Here is a 19,481-nt window from a genome sequence, read left to right on the forward strand (position 1 = left end):
CAGTATTTACTATTATTCCCTTCAGGAGGTCCAGTATTTACTATTATTCCCTTCAGGAGGTCCAGTATTTACTATTATTTCTTTCAGGAGGTCCAGTATTTACTATTATTCCTTTCTGGAGGCACAGTATTTACTATTATTCCTTTCAGGAGGCACAGTATTTACTATTATTCCTTTCAGGAGGCACAGTATTTACTATTATTCCTTTCAGGAGGCACAGTATTTACTATTATTCCTTTCAGGAGGCACAGTATTTACTATTATTCCTTTCAGGAGGTAGAGTATTTACTATTATTCCTTTCAGGAAGTACAGTATTTTACATAGTTAATACGGTTGAAAAAAGACACATGTCCATCAGGTTCAACCAAGGAGGGGATGGATACAGGGAAGGGGGAGGGGTGATAGGTTCTATACATATGCATTTATATTATTTTGCTCTAAGAACTTGTCTAGGCCGGTTTTGAAGCCCTCTACTGTTTTTGCTATTATTTATTTGTTGTATTTACTATTATTCCTTTCAGGAGGTCCAGTATTTACTATTATTCCTTTCAGGAGGCACAGTATTTACTATTATTCCTTTCTGGAGGCACAGTATTTACTATATTTTTTGCTTTATAAGATGCACTTTTTTACACTTTATAGTGCTTTATAGATACAATAAGTAGGGACAATCTGTATTAAATTTGTGTGTCTGTCTGAATGTATGTATCAGTATGTAGTAGAGCTGTAAGCCGGGGTAAATCATGATAAATGAGGTGCAAGAAGAGGCCAAATCTCCTCTCTGCCTTTCACACCCCCTCACCCGCTCATTAGGCGACTGGGGCATAGGGGAGGCATACTCCAGGGAGAAGGGGTGAACCTGCGCCTTCTCCTTGGCGTACGCCACGGGAGCAGGGTTTATAAATGTACCCCATAGTGTATACATACTGTATAATTTAAATAAATATGTATACTATACGAGCCAGACACCTGCTGTTAGAGCAGAGTGATGGTTTGTAAACTAGACGACGAGATGTCGACAAGGGGAAAAAGAAGCATATCAGGGGAAGGAGACAAGTTTGCTAAATGATTGTATTTATCTTGACAAGTACAACTATATTAATTCATATGGGAATACCCCTTTAAAGGAGTTCAAAGGGCCCTCTCCCCCTATTTGGACCCTCTGTAATCAGCTGTAGCCTGTAAAATCTGGGAGTTTCATTTCCCTACACTGCCACCACAGGGGAAATAAGGTATTACACATTGTTCAAATCAATGGGCTGTCTGGGCAATGCAGCAGAGGGACAGGACCTCCAGAGCAAGGAGCTAATAGAGTACATGGAAATGGACAACCCCTTCACATTTACAGTATATTTCAAGGTTCTCGTAGGAGTAAGGCATGCAGAATGCTTTCATGATCACAATATCAGACTCTACATTGTATATATTCATTTTCCATGGTTTAGACTGTTCCTGCAAATAAAGACTCCACCGTGACTGTGACTGCCGGGCACCGGCCTACTCTTTCCACATGGTGGTTGTAACACTGGGCGATATCTCTCACAATCACAACTAAAATCGTGTTGATTTAATGTCATAAAACTGACTGGTTAATTCTAAGAATAAAGTTTGCACAATCCAGGAGGACAGAATCAGTTGCTCATAGACCGCAGGAATGTTCCACCACACCCTGCTGCGTTGGGCCAGATGGAACAAGCTCATCTTGGGTCTCAGAGCATCAAGTCCAGCGTAGGATTTGGTTTCATTTAGGGAGCTTAACCTTTTCAGCACCGTAGCCTTAGTGCCCTAAAATTATTTTAGATTTAACATTATTATTATTATTAACTCCTTAGTGACCACCCATGTGTTTTCAGTGGTCGCTAAGAGGGCTTGATCGCCACCTTCGATTGTACTGGGGTCTTACTGACAGCCGAGCTCCCACACAAACTGCCAGAACCTGAGAAACTTCTTATCCTGGCTGTTTAACCCATCACATGCCATGGTCATGTACCAAATTGGCAAAATAAAATGGTTAATAAAATAATTGACCCCCTCACCCCCATTTTGGTGCCAAGTGCAAAAGTTTCTGAGTATGTCCCTGAAGTTAGGCAAGAGTGGCCGTTGAATGGACAACTGTTAATTTACTGTCCCATGGTGGCCAACCACTAGAGCCTTTATTTTTAACACACCCCACCACCCATGGGATACTTGCAAACAGTCCTGATCTTAAAGGGACAATCTTAGGAATTGGGCAACAAGTGTTACATGCTTTAGGCAAACTCTATCCAAAAAAAGGCAGGTTAGGGGTAGGCTGTATCCGTGTTCTCAAGGACTCCTTAGGGCGTCATCCAACTTTTCGAGACGTCGGGAGTCAAATTCTGAGAGCTCAAATTTGGGAATGTTGCCAGCAGTTCAGCAAGTTGGCTCAGCACTAGAGGGCAATCCTAGGTGGTCCCTGGGCCAGAACTTCTTACCAGGACGTATTATTATTTAGTGTCCCAGTCTGAAAGAAATAGAAAGTGATCCACATATCCATTCCGCATATCTATTTACCTAGGTATAGTTCTGCTGGTATACCCTACGGCCCTATGCACACAGAGCAAGAGCCGTGGAATGCCGCCAGCCTCCATGTCATAATGACAGTCTATGGGAGGCTTGTGCAGCTCCTCTCTCCGCACTGAAGAATGAACATGTTCCGGAATTCCGCCGCTCTTGCTCTGTGTGCACAGGGCTTACTACATATCTGTCATTGGGTGAACTTGCAGATTGGGTGAAGTTAAAGCAGATCAGTGCCGGTGTGGGGATCCCGGTGGAGCGGTCCTTTTTGCTGAAACGCTGGCTGGTCCCTGTGCTCGGCGCCATTCTTTGACCATCCACTGGCCTAGCTCTATGCACTGGGGTGGGCTCCCCTCCCCTCTATGCTCCCAGTGCATAGAGCTGCGCCAGTGCATGGCCAAAGACTGGCACAGAGTGCGGGAACGGGGCGGTGTTTCAAAGACAAAGTCACAGGGATCCCCACACCGCCGCTGATCTAATACTGGAAAAAAAAAAAGGTAATGTACATAATATATATAAGGTAATGGTACATTCGCTTTAATCTATCTATCTATCTATCTATCTATCCATCCAGAAATAATATAAATAAATATTCAGTTAGGCCACAGTATAGTGGGTTCCACAGTCAAAGTGAAAAAGTTAGATCTTTGTTTCACTATTCGGACATGTATAATTTGCACCCCACTCCTTATTTCCACCTTAGGGTCGTATTACATGGTCCAATATTCTGGATAAGTGAGCGCTGATCTGCTAGATCGGTGCTTGCTTACAGAGCCTTTTACACTGCTTGACTATCGTACAGCAAGGGCTGTTTATATATATTGTTAGCGATGTCCGTGCAGCCCTTGCTGTATATAGAAAATTAAATAAAGTATTTTACTTACCTGTCCACACTCCTCTGTGCCCTTTAGCTTTTCCCCACTGTCAGGGGCCGCCCCGAAAACTTCTACTTCTCTTCAGTGACAGGCCGCCAATCACTGACTGAGACAGGACAACGCTTTGGCCAGTGATTGGCTGAGTGGCCTGTCACTTCAGAAACCGGCTCAGAAGTTCCAGCTGTGGCTGCGAGGAGTGGGGAGAAGCCCAGAAGGAGACCGGGGAACCGGGACAGGTAGGTATTAAGTTTATTTATTTATCAGTCGTCAGCCAGGCATCAGTAGTGATACGCAGTCAGTGGCCGATGATTTTTCAGTATGTTAAAAGACAATGATTGTTTCTTGGGCTGATCATTGTCTTTATTGCATGGAGCCATAATCTGCCGATTCGGCCTGTTTGGGCACATTATCACTCGGTGCAATGGGGCTTTTAGGTAATTGGATACCCGTCATCTTACCCCTGCTCCACCATTCAGACAAACTGGGAACAAACTCCCAGGAATGGCATAACTAGTGGGTAGGGAGGGGGCAGGATGTGGTTAGGCAATATACAAATGGTGTGAAAGCAATTGATTCAGCATCATCAGGTCATCATCAGTTTATTCATTGTATAATATATAGGTTATCCGCCCTATTGAGTGTACGCCTGTACACAATGGCCAATTCAAGGATTCCTTTGTAACACTTTCTCCTACCATGTACATTGGGTTTTGTGTTTCCCAGGGTTGACAGAGCTGCACAATTCTGAGAATTCTGTGAATCGCTGAGGATATTAAGCACGCAGTATAAAATTACGCCCGAACAATGGGAGCCATTTTGAGCCATACTTTCTCACAGCGCTAACTTCTATGAGGTCCAGCTGCTTGTTTTGATTTCAGACAGTGACTCAGAGGTCGGAAAGTTGGACTAAAGAGTGGGCAGGCATGAGATTTGGCAGCAAAAATTATTGAAACCTAATTTAACCTTTGCAAATACTTAAAGGAACGCTTAGCTAATTTTTATGTTTTTTGGGGGTTTTTTTTTTTTTTTGGATTGGGTCTAACCCAATGGTATGAACAAAGTGTTCTTTTTTATGGGAGCCCAACCTTCTGATTTAATATGTTTCTATGTATTGAGGTACAAGATATAAGAAAATAGGATATGACATCAGTAAGTAAACTACATAATCATACAGCCAACCCTACTATGATCTAATGAGGAGCAAAAAAAACCAAACAAAGGGCTCCATAGACGGACATCTTAGGTTTGGCTGATAATCCAAGTCAGGTTTCCATGCCCTGTGTAGAAAATAGGGTAGCCACTGGAGAGGCCATTTTCTTCCTTCAGGAGGAGAGCTATTTTGCACACTTTTCTTAGAGAGCATTACTTCAAGGACTTTCATCTGGATCTCCATAAAGAGAATCAGTACATTGTATGTATTGGCTGATAGCACAAAAGTGTGCAATAGGGTTGATATTCCTGGAGGTGTCAGTAATATGGAAAATGTATTAGCTTTACTAGATAAGTGGTCTAAACAATGGAAACTACAGCTCAATGTTTCTAAATGTAAAATAATGCACCTGGGATCAGGGGATCAGGCATGTTGGATTTCAGTTGCTGACCCCTTTTATTCTTACCCCTTCTCTGTCAGTTAACAACACATGAACACATGGAGATCGGGAAAGAAAGCGGACGGCCAGATGAACGTTTGGACAACAGTTATTGAAGGTATTTGACCGTGTCAAGTGTATATTCTGTTCTTATTAGTGGTTGTAAAACCATAGCGTAGAATGGATGTACATACCATGTTCATTTTTAAGCAGCCAATGGATTATAACTAGAAGCCAAGGATTGTGAAGGCCTAAAGTGGAGAAACGTCCATCTATTGCCACAATCTGCAACAAATTCATTGTAAGTGGTCTTGGCCCAAGGTGGTTGGTTCAGCTTTTGGCTGAGCTTTTAAAGACCTGTAGAAGATGCAATACACACTTCTAACCACCTCACCTACATGTGTCTGCAATGGACGACAAGACAGGGTCCAGGTAGGATGAAAGTGGGATGAAGACGACAAGGCAGGGTCCAGGTAGGATAAAGACGACAAGGCAGGGTCCAGGTAGGATGAAGACAACAAGGCAGGGTCCAGGTAGGATGAAGGTGGGATGAAGACGACAAGGCAGGGTCCAGGTAGGATAAAGACGACAAGGCAGGGTCCAGGTAGGATGAAGACAACAAGGCAGGGTCCAGGTAGGATGAAGGTGGGATGAAGACGACAAGGCAGGGTCCAGGTAGGATGAAGACGACAAGGCAGGGTCCAGGTAGGATGAAGACGACAAGGCAGGGTCCAGGTAGGATGAAGACGACAAGGCAGGGTCCAGGTAGGATGAAGGTGGGATGAAGACGACAAGGCAGGGTCCAGGTAGGATGAAGACGACAAGGCAGGGTCCAGGTAGGATGAAGGTGGGATGAAGACCCCACTAAACGTTACTGTTATACATATGTCTTAGAATATGCTTGATTATGCCGGACATTCTAGGTAACAATAACACATTACATAGCCATACTTGTATGTGGTCTCGGTTTGCAAACTCTTGCTGCCAAGTAAGTAAAAACATATGTAACGCCATTACCGTCCCCGAGTTACTGGATGACATAATGGCTGCAGAATTCTCTTGTTCTGCAAATAATCACCTTAAAGAGTGTAAAAAAAAAAGTTAGAGATGCCTGGAGTACAGCGGTACAGCTAGAGAAAGCAGAAGCGATCTGACCCGGAGGCCTGTGGGCAATCTGGGCACATACGTAGGCACAGCAGGGTCGGGATAACTGCATAATTATCTTGTATGGTGTTATCTCACTATACCATATGGCAAATACACCATATCACACACACTGTGAAAATGATGGCTCTACTACAGTGTTTGCACCCAAGAGTCTCTAAAGACACTTTCCGCACGTAGATTATGATGACAACAACAATATGGAAGTTATCCTGAGCTGAAACATAGAAACAATAAATGGTAAGTGCCTGCCTATGGCCGGGGTTTCAAGCATAGACATGATGTCATAGATACACAGCAATGACATGGGCTTCACTAGTGGCTATCTGTGTGAAAAGCCTGGTAACAACCAATATGGCCGTCGTTACAGCTTTGACACGTTTCTTGAGAACTGCTTAAAGGAGAAGTCCAGAGAAAATTTTTATTAAAGTATTGTATTGCCCCCCCAAAAGTTATACAAATCACCATTATACACTTATTACGGGAAATGCTTCTAAAGCCCTTTTTTCCTTGCACTTACTACTGCATCAAGGCTTTACTTCCTGGATAACATGGTGATGTCACGACCCAGCTCCCAGAGCTGTGCGGGCTGTGGCTGCTGGAGAGGATGATGGCAGGGGGACACACAGGGCACTGGAGGGACACTGATTATCCCTCTGCCATCATCCTCTCCAGCAGCCACAGCCCGCACAGCTCTGGGTCGTGACATCACCATTTTATCCAGGAAGTGACATCTCCATGTTATCCAGGAAGTGACACCACCATGTTATCCAGGAAGTGACATCACCATGTTATCCAGCAAGTGACATCACCATGTTATCCAGCAAGTGAATCCTTCATGCAGTAGTAAGCGCAGGGAAAAAAGCTCTTTATGTGCATTTCCCGTAATAAATGTATATTGGAGATTTGTATAACTTTTGGGGGGGGGGGGGCAATACAATACTTTAATAAAAATTTTCACCGGACTTCTCCTTTAAAGCAAATGTATCACCAGGTACATGGCTGTGCTTTTTTTTACCTTCATAGATCGATGCCGGTGCTGTAGTCCTTTCTTTTTGTAGTGTCTCCAGGTTCCTGTGCTCGGCGCTGTTCTTTTTGGGAGCACCAGCCCACCGGGGAGCTCTGGAGGTGGGCCTGCCGGCCACCAGTGTGGCATTCTACCCCACCCTCTGTGATGCAGCTTCATTGATTCCAATGGAGCCACGTCACAGAGGGGAGGGGGTCTCATCACACTGGGGGCCGCCGGGCCCACCTCCAGTGCTCCCCGGTGGGCTGGTGCTCCCAAAAAGAACAGCGCCGAGCACAGGAACCTGGAGACACTACAAAAAGAAAGGACTACAGCACCGGCACCGATCTATGAAGGTAAAAAAAAGCACAGCCGTGTACCTGGTGATACATTCGCTTTAATCATGAGAATAAAGAAGCTTTCAGAAGTCAAGGAAATGGGAGGAAAACTTTTATGGGAGACATGATGGCGGCTATGTTAGTTTTTCCATTATCCAGCTGAAAACAATCAGAGTTGAAAGGACATTATATATATATATATATATTTATATATATATATATATATATATATATATATATATATATATATATTTATTTATATATATGTTCTAAGGATCTTTTTCTTCAGAAATTAGGCCAAAAGCCTGGCACATGTCTACATGGCCATAGATAATGTTTCTCCTTGCAGAGAGTGCCATAAAGACATATAGAGACTTATAAGTCATTCTGGGAAGAATTCTGTTAAGAAAGAGGATATGAGAAGCAACTTATTAATTCTACCTTTCCATTGAAATCGATGTTGACATTACCCATCTGTAGCCAGCTGTTCTGATGGTTATTAGGTATTCTTTCTCCTTAGGAAAAGCTTTATAAAAATGTGTAGAGATTTATATTCATGCTCTACTGAGAGTTTATGCTCTTTATGATGCTATCCTCAAGGAGAAACATTAACCTTTGGTCCCACAACAATGGCCACCATTCTCCTATGTACTGATGAAGGGCAACGACCCAAAACAGCTGTCTACAGCTGGGATGCTGAACCTTCGGCCCTCCAGCTGTTACATTTTCCATGATGCCTGGAGGCTTTGGCTGTCTGGGCAGGTAAGGAACTGTAGTTTGCGCCAGCTGCAGGGTCAAGGGTTCCCCATCCCTGGTTTATAGAGAAGTAGCCTCTCCAGTCTGACATGGTGCTCTCTGCTGCCACCTCTGTCCATGTCAGGAACTGTCCAGAGCAGGAGAGGTTTTCTATGGAGATTTGCTGCTGCTCTGGACAGTTCCTGACATGGACAGAGGTGGCAGCAGAGAGCTCTGTGTCAGACTGGAAAGAATACCCCACTTTCTGCAGGACATACGGCAGCTGATAAGTATAAGAAGACTTATGATTTTTTTAAATAGAAGTAAATTACAAATCTGTATAACTTTTTGAAACCAGAAAAATATTTTCACCGGAGTGCCCCTTTAACATACAAAAATATCCAGATAGGGAAGCCGTAAAAGCGCTCCCTTTACTTGCATCAGCATCGCCGGGGATATTCTCGTCCATAAAGGCGGCTATATAATAACCCAGCTACACAGAAAGCAAAGCGGGGAACTCCTCCAACTATAACATAGAAAAGTCTCGCCTTAAGACCCTGGACTTCCTTTCTGGCGTTTTCAAAGAATGATTCCACAGTTGAGATTTGCTGCTTGTCCAGCAGATGTGGGACGTGTCTGCGGTTTTCCCTCCACAGTAACCTTATTGTTCGGAGACTGCAGCCAATTTATGAAAAGAGGAGAAATGTTTATGTAACTTGTAACTCGCTTCGCCTTAGACAGATTTTTTTTTTTTTTTTTTAAATGGAAAAAGGCCAGTCCAAACATAGCTTTTCTTTCCCTCTGGACGCAGATGTTGTGAAGAGGGGAAAGGAAAAAAAAACTGGAGAAAAAAAAAACAAAAAAAACGTTCCTGTCTAGATACTTTAACTAACAGCTTTTCCATTTATAGAAGTTGTTTGCAATTATGTAGGTCAATGGTGTAAGCCGGAGCGGCCTACCATTACATTTTATGAGCTTGGATAGAACTGATTTTCAACTCTCTTCATGGCCCGAGGAGCCTTTTTTTTTTTCTTTTTTGACTCTCGAGAGGCTATAGGAGATGTGCACCATAATGAAAGCAAATTAGGAATTGTGTTTGCACAATTATACTCGACGTCGTCGCGGGCCGCCCTCCTGCTGGGACTGTTTTTTTTTTAACACTCTATTGCTGTTCTCATTGCAGGGATAGGCTTTGGCGCTTGGCAAATATACAGGCGTGGGATCTATTAACCGGAATGTTTGGGGGGGGTTTCTGAGTAAACGTCTTTTCTGGAACGACGAACTTCAAATCCACTTTCTACAACGCAACTTATTATTTTCTGTCCTTTCCGCACATGTCCTGGCAGTCCCATCAAGGTTAAACTATTTAGCAGAGCCTCAGATTGAAGTGAGATGGAAAACTTTTTGAATTTTTTTTTTTTTTTTTTACTTTTTCTTGACTTGATGGGAGATGGAGGCATTAGTGGAAGTCCAGGATGCTGGGGAAACTGATAACACCATGGATGCAAGGACTGAGGAACATTCTCATAACCCAAAGATGCCAAACCTTGGTAGAACCTTGGTTCTATTGACCAAAGGCATGGTAAGGATTGGGTGCTGGGTATCAGAGGGCGCCAATAATGCTGGCCTAGGTGTAATGACCTAAGGTAGTGGAGCCAGCACAAGCAATGGTATAAGCCGCACCAGGGAGCAGAGTCTAAAGAGTTGAGGGTTTTCCCCAGAGCCCGCTGCAAGGCAGGTGGCCCCCAGGTTGCTACCACTTTTTTGCGGAGGCAGCCGAAGGGGAACGAGGTACAGGAAACGTGAGACAGGTGTCAGGGACAGGCAGACAGGTCAGGGCAGGCACAGGTAGAATGTAGTCAGGAAACTAGGCAAAAGGGATGGTACAGTGAACGGCAACAATAGGAAGGGGAACGCTTTCTTGATAGGCTAGAGGCACTAAAGATCTGGTGGGGCAGAGAGGAAGAGGCTAGAATAAATACTAGAGGCCAATGACCTGCAGCAATTAATGGTGCACTGGCCCTTTAAATTTAACCAAGGAGGTGGGGACAAGAGACTTGCTGCTGGGTGACAGAGGAGGCAACAGAATAGGCTGGACACCACAATGAGAAGACGGGAGGTATGAGTGCAGCCGCCGCCGGTGGTACAAGCCGCTAGGCTACTAGGCAAGGGCAGAGGTCAAGGACTACCAAATCCCTTCAGGATAGAGCTCTGGACCACATATGCGTTGCTCAGTTTCACTCATTCGCTATGGAGCTGCTGGAGAGAGACAAATGGAGTCCACAGCTGAATTCTGCAAGGATTTCAGGGTCCCCATTCTTGAGATTACGAGAGTAGGGGAGAGAGAGACACCAAGTGGTGATAGTGTAAAACAACGGCCATCATCCCAGAAAATGACACCTGACAGAGATACCTTTTGACAGGTGAAATAGAAGCTTATTGGCAAAACCTGTACTGAGACACTACACTATAATATACTAAAGCTGGGGATTTTAAAGCGAATGGACCACCAGGTACATTGCTTTGGTTTTTTGGTTACATTAACAGGCGGGCCGACATGGGGATGCCAGAGGAGCAGTCCTCTTTTTGAACCGCCATTCGGTTCCTGCACACGATGGCGGTCTATTTCCGAGTCTATTTCTGGGGGCCGGCGGGCCGATCTCCAGCGCTCTGCGGGCTGGCCAATGCCCAGTCTGTTAATGTAAAAAAAAAACAAAAAAAAAAAAAAACAGAGGCAATGTACCTGGTGGCACATTTTCTTTAAAGCGACTCTGTACCCACTGTGCTACCCCCCCCCCCCCCCAACTACTTATACCTTTTGTAGCTATGTGAAGTCCTTTCAGCAGATATGTTTGGCCACGCTGGTTGCACTTTCATGATGCAGAAAAAACAAACTTTGACCCCCAGAGATGCTGCAGTGACGTTGGCAGATCAGCGCCACCTCTGTGGTGTGTCTTCTGCACGTCATCCACGCCCTGTAGTAGTGACGCGCTTGTCCCTGCACCGCCTCTCATGTCTGTCAGCACCCGCCCCCCACATACTATGTTTCCGCCCGCTCGTCCCCTGCACCGCCTCCCTCTCATGTCTGTCAGCGCCCGTTCAACGCCCCCTGCCCCCGCATACAATGTTACTATGAGTCCTTTCTCGGCGCAGTGACGGAGAAGGCTGGTCACGTCACTGCGCCTGCGACGTGACTAGCCTCTTCTCGGCTTCTGTGCTGTTGCGATCGTATCCCGCGCAGGCGCAGTGACGTGACCAGCCTTCTCCGTCACTGTGCCTGCGCGGGATACGATCGCTAAAGGCACAGAAGCCAAGAAGAGGACTCATAGTAACATCGTATGTGGGGGGCGGCCGCTTACAGACATGAGAGGGAGGCGGTGCAAGGACGAGCGGGCGGAAACATAGTATTGCTTACCATAGCACACAGTGAAGCGAGTGACCTGTCAGTTATTTGCGGGGCCGCACAGATCCCGGCCGGAGCGTATACGATGTGTGTACGCTCCGGCCGGGATGCCATTGCTCAATAGGCTGTGTTGCACTGCACAAAAACTACGGCCGTAGTTTTATGTAGTGTGAACATAGCCTAAAAGTGATGACATCCCGTGTGGAAATACCTACTGATCATCTTATAGCCAGGTGACCCCTATAGCATGAAATATATAGTAATAACCTAGAATAAATCCATCAATTCCTGTTTCTTATCTGCATTACACAACCTAATTACAGATTTTATGTGTTATGTTTTCTTGTAATTTTTTTTTTTTTTATAAATCTTGATATGTTTATTATTGTCGCTATCCCATTGTTTCCTGCTGCTTATTATTGTAGGTATAGTACAGTATCATCACTATTCAATAGAAATGAGGGCTCATTGATACATAAAAGACATCAAAGATCGACATAAAAGTAAAATTCTGCCTGGGTATTGTCTAATGTCATGTCTAGAAGAAGGAATTGTTTCCATAGTAACACAGTGATCTGACAGGCGCATAGTGACAGCTGCTAATATATCATTTGGGTCCCTTTATTACCAAGGGCGCAGCTATAGGGGGTGCAGGGTTATTCATGGTGTCCATGGTGCGAGATAGGCCCCAAACGCCATCTACCAATATTAAAGATGACAAATAGTAGGCCGGGCCCTGGTACCATTATAGCATTGGGGGCCTCAGTCTTTTTATAGTATATGCATGTTAATGGTACAATATACAGTTTTATCATTTTACCTCTATATGTAAAGGGGTACTCTGAGGAGAAAAAAAAATTGAGATCAACTGGTGCCAGAAAGTTATAAAGTTATTTGTAAATTACTTCTGTTTACTTATCAGCTGCTGTATGTCCTGCAGGAAGTGGTGTATTCTTTCCAGTCTGACACATTGCTCTCTGCTGCCACCTCTGTCCATGTCAGGAACTGTCCAGAGTAGCAGCAAATCCCATAGAAAACCCCTCCTGCTCTGGACAGTTCTGGAAGTTTTAAAAAAAAAAAATAGAAATAATTTTCAAATTTGTATAACTTATTGGTATTAGTTGATTCAAAACATTTTTTTTTTTCTAGACTACCTGTTTAGGGTACGTTCACACCTACCGGAACCGCAGCTTATTTCTGCTGTGGATCCGCAGCAGATTTCAATTAAATAACTGAACACAGCATCAAATGTGCACCATCAAATCTGCTGCGGATCTGCTACGGATCCTGTAGGTGTGAACGCACCCTTAAGGGGTTCTCCAAGTTTGGCCTATTGGTTGGCGTCCAACTCTCTGCACCTTAACTGATCAAATGATTGAAGGGCCCACGGTGCTCTACCAAGGGCTTTGTCTTTGTCATTGTTTTTCAGGCATAGCTCCATACCTTAGGTAGTGGCTGTAGCTGGTATTACAGCTCAGTCTTATTCACTAGAAAGTAAACGGGTTTTAATACCAGGTGCAGGTAAAAACGATGCTCCTAGTAGATCAATCAGATGACTCCAGACGATTAGGACCATCGCCGATCGTCCGTATGTTTTCTAGTGCCAGAAAGACATCAATAAAGAGAGACTGCATCTACATTGTATGATACCTAGTTGGTGCATGAGACAAACAGTCAGGAGATCAAAGAGAGGATCCCTGTGTCATCACGCCCTGTACTCTGTATAACACAATGGGACAGATATGGCATTAGATCATTTTCTACCAACACATCTTCCAGCCATTGATTTGTTTCAGAACCTTCTCCTTCCTCTATTCCAATCTTCTGGTGATTCTCTTACAGAACCAACAATATTCTACCAGTCATACGTTTTTGCAATCCGTTTTATGCAAACAACGGATAAAAAAGGGGGAAAAAAATGGATGTATTTGTGTGCATCTGTTTTGATCCATTTTTACATTGACTTCCATTATAAAAAAAAAAATCAAAAACGGATCAAAACGCATCCTTTTTTAAGCGTACACAAAAACGTGGTTGACCACATTTTTGTTGTACGCTAAAAAAAAGGATGCATTTTGAACCTTTTTTTATCCTTTTTTTTTTTATAATGGAGGTCAATGGAAAAACGGATCATAACGGATGCACACAAATGCCTTCGATTTTTAATCCGTTTTGTTGTTGTATAAAACGGTTTAAAAACACAGGTTGCAAAAACAGTGTGAGCCCAGCCCAACATTAAAATATTCTTCAAAAAAGGTTCTTCATCATTGTGCCAGGGGGCACAGTGTAATTTCAATGGGCACAGTGCAATGCTTCACTTCACCTGGGTGGTGCTGCAGGGAACCTGAACACTTGCTGCTAGGGTCTTACCACTTTAGGCCATGTTCACATGGCGTAAGAGACCGGCCGTTCCGTGACCCGGGCGGGTCACGGAACGGCCGGTCTCTGCAAAGATCATCCCGGCCGGTACTGCTATGGGAAGTCCTGATGCGGGCGCGCGCCGATGCGCCTGCATCAGAACTCTACGGCCATAAAGATCATCCGGCCGCATCGCCGCATGCCCACATCAGAACTTCCCATAGCACACTGTGAAGCAAGCGGCTGCAGCCACTCGCTCCACAGTGTGCACTGACATGGTTTTCTACGGCTGCTATTCAATGAATAGCAGCCGCAGAAAAAAATGACATGTCAGTTCCTTGCGGCGCCACTTGGGATCCCGGCCGGAGCATCTACTATGTGTATACGCTCTGGCCGGGATCCCATTCAGCGTATCTTTACGTTCAAAGTACGGTCGTTGTTGCCGATTGCAACAATGGCCGTATGTTTACGCTGTGTGAATATAGCTTTAGAGCTGATCACTGAAGGTCTCAGTGCCTTGTGTTTGGGCTATTTACTGAAAATCTTTTTAACAAAATGGATTGTCCAATGTGAACTATCCCATTAACCATTCAATGCCAAAATAGAGTTCAGAAATGGCATCATATAAAGGATCCATGAGTACAATGGACAAAATTGTGCCCCAAACACAAGCAGTGTGTGTGTGTGTGTGTGTGTGCGAAGAGTCCAGGGGCCTCATCTATTTATTGGATGGGTGTTCCTTCGCTAGGTGTGGACTCTTCTCATTCTGGATCATTTCACCCAAATGTTTCCGCACTTATTTGCCAACATCTTCTTTCCTATGTGGAGGCAGGTTCACCCCACACATTGCTAAGGCAGACGGGATTCTCCTGGTCTGCTCCGACCGCCTTTCTCTATATTCCATATGGCTCTGGGATATAACACAGCAACAGATCCTATGGGAAGAAATTGAGTTGCATAATGGCGGGGAAGGACAGGCAGAACTACCAGGACAGCAGACGCACCAATTACTACAAGCCAAGGTGGCCCATTTTTTGCAGAGAGGAATAGCGGTGGCTGCCGAAGTTGGATGCCGCCTTAGGGAGTCCTGGTGGATACAACATATGGCCTATGGCTGTAACCATGTTTTCCAGGACTCTCTAGGGTGGCATCCAACTTTGTCATCCACCAGTATTCCAATGCCGAGCGTTCCGACTCCCGCATGCTTGAGTCACACTCATCTCTATCAGGGACACCCGTGAACACATATTAATCACTGCCTGCTCCAAATCCATTCTGCTTCATTCTGCTTGATTTTACATGGATTACCATCTGCACACCGTCACCGGTTACTAATGAATCTACTCAGCAGAGTCTGGTCTGCCCATGCTGTGCTGATGCATCATGGGATTGAGAGCAGATTTGAAAGGGAGAGGATGCAGTTTGCAATCTGAAAGTCAAGATGGTGGTTTATCAGAAGTCACATGACCCAGATACATTAATGAAATGTATGGATAGAGCAGGGATGAAACAGATGACACTGTAGTGGCGGTGAGTGTGTATATTATATGGGTCTCAGACACCTGCTGGGATATGATGGCTTGTCAAAAGTTACTACAAATGACAGTATCACTTTAAGGTGGTCATACACCTTCAATTGGATGAATGCTCACTGGGCCAACCCTGTTCCTTCCATCCTCTTCATACCCGAACTGAACTGAGCATGCCATTGAATGCGTCTGGCAGCAGCTTATCTCCCCTGAATACAAAGAACTGGGAGCTTAAATTCAACACACCTGATCCTCTTTTTCCTAGAGGCCCTCTCCCATACAGATGGGTTTATTTAGCTCAATTCAATAGACATGGCCGACTTTACTATTATGTACATTGGCCCCTTCAGACTCTCACCTCTTATTCAGCCAATAGTGACTCAATAGGTTCACTCCTTACACTTAGATCAGTTTGTGTCAGCCATCCATGTACAAACCCTTGAAAATCCCTTGAAGGAATGCAACATACCTACATACCTACATCAAAAACAGCAGTAGCAAAAATAAAATAAAATCTCCACTTACAACGATAAAACTATGTGTAGCTTAGAGACAATGGGGGGTCGGATGGGGGGGGGGGGGGGGTCTGAGGTCACGGGCTCTGGTCTCTAGTAAACACATTGGTTCTTATTATCCAGCCTTCACCAGTAAAACAGTCTCTTTCATGTAGCACGCTCCTATCATCAGGGTAAGTCTTCCGTTGCGTAAGCCAGATTCAACAAACAGCCCATGAAAGCAGTTTTAAAACTGTCAATGAGGCATAACATGTCTCAGAGACACCCCGTTACAAAGCCAGACTGTGTCCCGCTCTGCCCGGGCATGTTTATGGTTGAGGTAATGGTATGGACCTTTCACAAGAGGAAGTGGTCAAGTGGTTTTGGAGTTGATTGTAAAATCACAGAAGCGAAATTCAAAGCTAAGCCGGTTAACCTGAGGCCCTCTCCATGGAAAAGAAATGAGAAATTTAGCATCAATGTAATCATTGGCCGTATGCCTCTGTATAGTCTGGACTTCTAATAGGTTTATAATTTACACTGGGGGCACGGTATACAGTGGACATCATAGTACTCTAATACCATTGAAAAAAAAACACTGAAAAAACTGAATTCCATGAGAATTTTTGGACGGTGGGGGCTTTTATAGTGATGGTAATAATATAATTAAATGACAAAATATTCACCGTCTTCAAGTTAGTGTGAAGAAGAAGCAAGGTCATCTACAGAGTCATGGGTGGACACAGGCAGTATTATTTTTTTCCGTGACTCGCAAAGAAAAGTCCCTCAATTAGTATGGGAACCATTAGTAAAGTAGGACAAGTGCCATGAAAAACTTTTCCCAGTAATTGAAGCACATTACAAAGTTATATAACTCTGAAATATGCTTCAATCACCTATCTGCCTCCCTTCCCTATCTTTTCCCCCCTCCACCCCCCAGCAGGAAGTGTAAGAAACTCACACAGACCTAATTACTGTTGTCACCAGGCTCCTCTCTCAGCTTCTTCTTGTGACGATGAGTCATCAGCAGGAGGGCTGCTCTAGCTCCTGTTACACCAGCCTACCCCTCCCCTGCCTTGTCAGGTGACTCAGCTTGCTCAGCTCTGATTGGCTGAACAACTGCAAGCCATCTGAGTCTATGTCTCTTGCTTATCTTCCCTAGTGACATGAATCCTTCACTCACTGAGTCCACTCGGCAGCAGGAGGAGATGGGGGGGGGGGGGGCTGCCTATGTGCTGGGAGTCAGTCGGAGAGAAGATAAGCAAGTGACATGACTCAGATGGCCTGCAGTTGTTCAGCCAATCGGAGCTCAGCAAGCAGAGTCTCCTGACAAGGCAGGGGAGGGGGAGGCTGGTGTAACAGGAGCTAGCCCAGCCCTCCTGCTGATGATCGTCACAAGAAGAAGCCGAGAGAAGAGCTTGGTGTCGACAGTAATTAGGTATCTGTGAGTTTTCTTACACTTCCTGCTGGGGGGTGGAGGGGGGAAAGACAGGGAAGGGAGGCAGATAGGTGATTGAAGCACATTACAGAGTTAAATAACTTTGTAATGTGCTTCAATTACTGAGAAAAAATTTTTAATGGCACTTGTCCTTTAATCATCCATGCTGCTTGTGATATAGCATCCGGGTCCCCAGTGCTCTGACTGCTGGCTGTATCTTCAGGTCCCGCCTCCTCCATCTGTCAATCATTCTGGAGGAGGTTGTCAGATCACAAGCAGCACGGATACAGCATCGGCCAAGGACGGGAGAGCATCACAAGAAGCGTTGATATAAGTATATACTGCTATGCTCTCGGTTTCCCTTTATCGTTATCGGCCCCACGTAACCCTGTTTACTCAGAAAGATGTGCAGCCGATAATGGTACATTTCAAAGCTGGCTGAAAATTTGCGAACAGCCAAGGATTGGCCATTTTCCCGGTCCTCGGCTGATTGTTGTGACTTTTACAAGGGATGATTATCGGCCAAAGGAGCGTTTCTAGAAACGATAATTGGCCTGTGTAAAAGGCCCATAAATGTTACTCAGCACTCACTAAAATCAGTGGACTTTTTTGTTGATGGACATGCCAAGTCCTCCAGAGTAAGAGAGAGTCTTTTTTAGAAGCTTTCAGATGAATGTCGGGGGCAGATTTAGGCAACGCTGGTTGTTCCGCTACCTTCTCCACTCAACAGCAATCTGCGGGCAATGCATCGGCGAGCGCTGCATTACCAATCACAGACACTGCCGGCCTCCTGGAACTCTGGCCAAGCCTGAGCCTCCCAGCAGCTCCTGGTGTGAGAATCGGGAGGTGGGACCAGGTGGGCGAGCAGCGGGACTCTGGGAGGGACTCCAGCTTAAAAGCTGGGGGCACGGGGAGTAGTTCAGGTCTCACGCTGGCCTCCTGCAACTTCACGACCAAGCTCAATAATGCCAACTCAGCCAGTCAGTGACTGGGACGGGACACTGCTGCAGTCACTGCCTGGCTGAGAAGGCCCTTCCCACCGGATCATGATGACACTGGAGCCCTACAGTGGTCAGTGAGCTTGTAAAGCAGCACTGCGGATGCACTGGGACAGGTAAGTATACATACTTTATTATTCATTTTGGCAGGACTCCTTTAAGGACAGATTTTGAAGAGACAATCACCACCAATTTTTAAAATCAAATATTGTAAATATTAAATATTCTGGTAATACTTACCCTTCCATTCCCTTGTCAGACTTATCACATGCTGCCTTTTGTAGAGGAAGTATATGAAAGTACACTAAGGCCCCATAGAAGTCTGTAAGTTCTGCATTGCATCTCCATACAATTACAGGTTGTGCATAAGACCTAAGCATGAGGAAATGATTTAGTCCCAGTTGACTTTCCCTCCTGGAAAAAATATTTTAATGTCACATTATTTCATTACTTTGTCTGAGTGTTTACACTGTAGAATACTGTATGTTTGCATGGCTGTCTTGGTGGTGCCATAGATGGTCCATTATATAGTTGTTGGCATATCTATCGCGCTCCTAATGACCCATTCCTCTTCTAATGTGCTGAAATGCCGACTGGAAAGAGCTAGGCTTGGAGTCCTACCAGTTGTATAAAATCTATTATCACCAGGGAACAGATGGCATTGTTTTACAAGGAGAATGGCGCCATCAGCCGATTTTACTTCCAGACGGAAATAAATAAATAAATAGCATAAAAGCTTATATGATGTCAGGCCTGGGAAGGGTCGGCCATTGTCTGCGCCCCCATTCAATGTGCAGGACCCAGGTTAATTGTGGTTATCTTATTTCACCAGTTCTGTATAATTGGGGGTTGTATATATGGGTGAACCTTGTGCCAAACTAGCAATGAGAAATAGAATCTTATTACTGTAAAGAACCAAATCTGGATTATTACATCACTTGTTTACTGCTTTTCGGACCCTTTGAAGTCATTGACTTTCTTCATACCAAAAATATTTCAATAATGGACGTAATGGAGC

At 44.7% G+C, this 19,481-nt stretch overlaps 1 long non-coding RNA gene across 1 annotated transcript in view; it reads left to right on the forward strand.

Moving 5' to 3' along the window:
* LOC138774175 (uncharacterized) overlaps window positions 1-19,481 on the forward strand; it is a 111,222-nt gene that overhangs the window by 16,922 nt on the left and 74,819 nt on the right. The window contains exon 2 of the long non-coding RNA XR_011360255.1: window positions 5,042-5,118. This is a non-coding gene — a long non-coding RNA (uncharacterized lncRNA). The remainder of the gene's footprint in view (window positions 1-5,041; window positions 5,119-19,481) is intronic.

The sequence above is a fragment of the Dendropsophus ebraccatus genome, chromosome 15 (assembly GCF_027789765.1).
Source record: "Dendropsophus ebraccatus isolate aDenEbr1 chromosome 15, aDenEbr1.pat, whole genome shotgun sequence".
Lineage (NCBI taxonomy): Eukaryota > Metazoa > Chordata > Amphibia > Anura > Hylidae > Dendropsophus > Dendropsophus ebraccatus.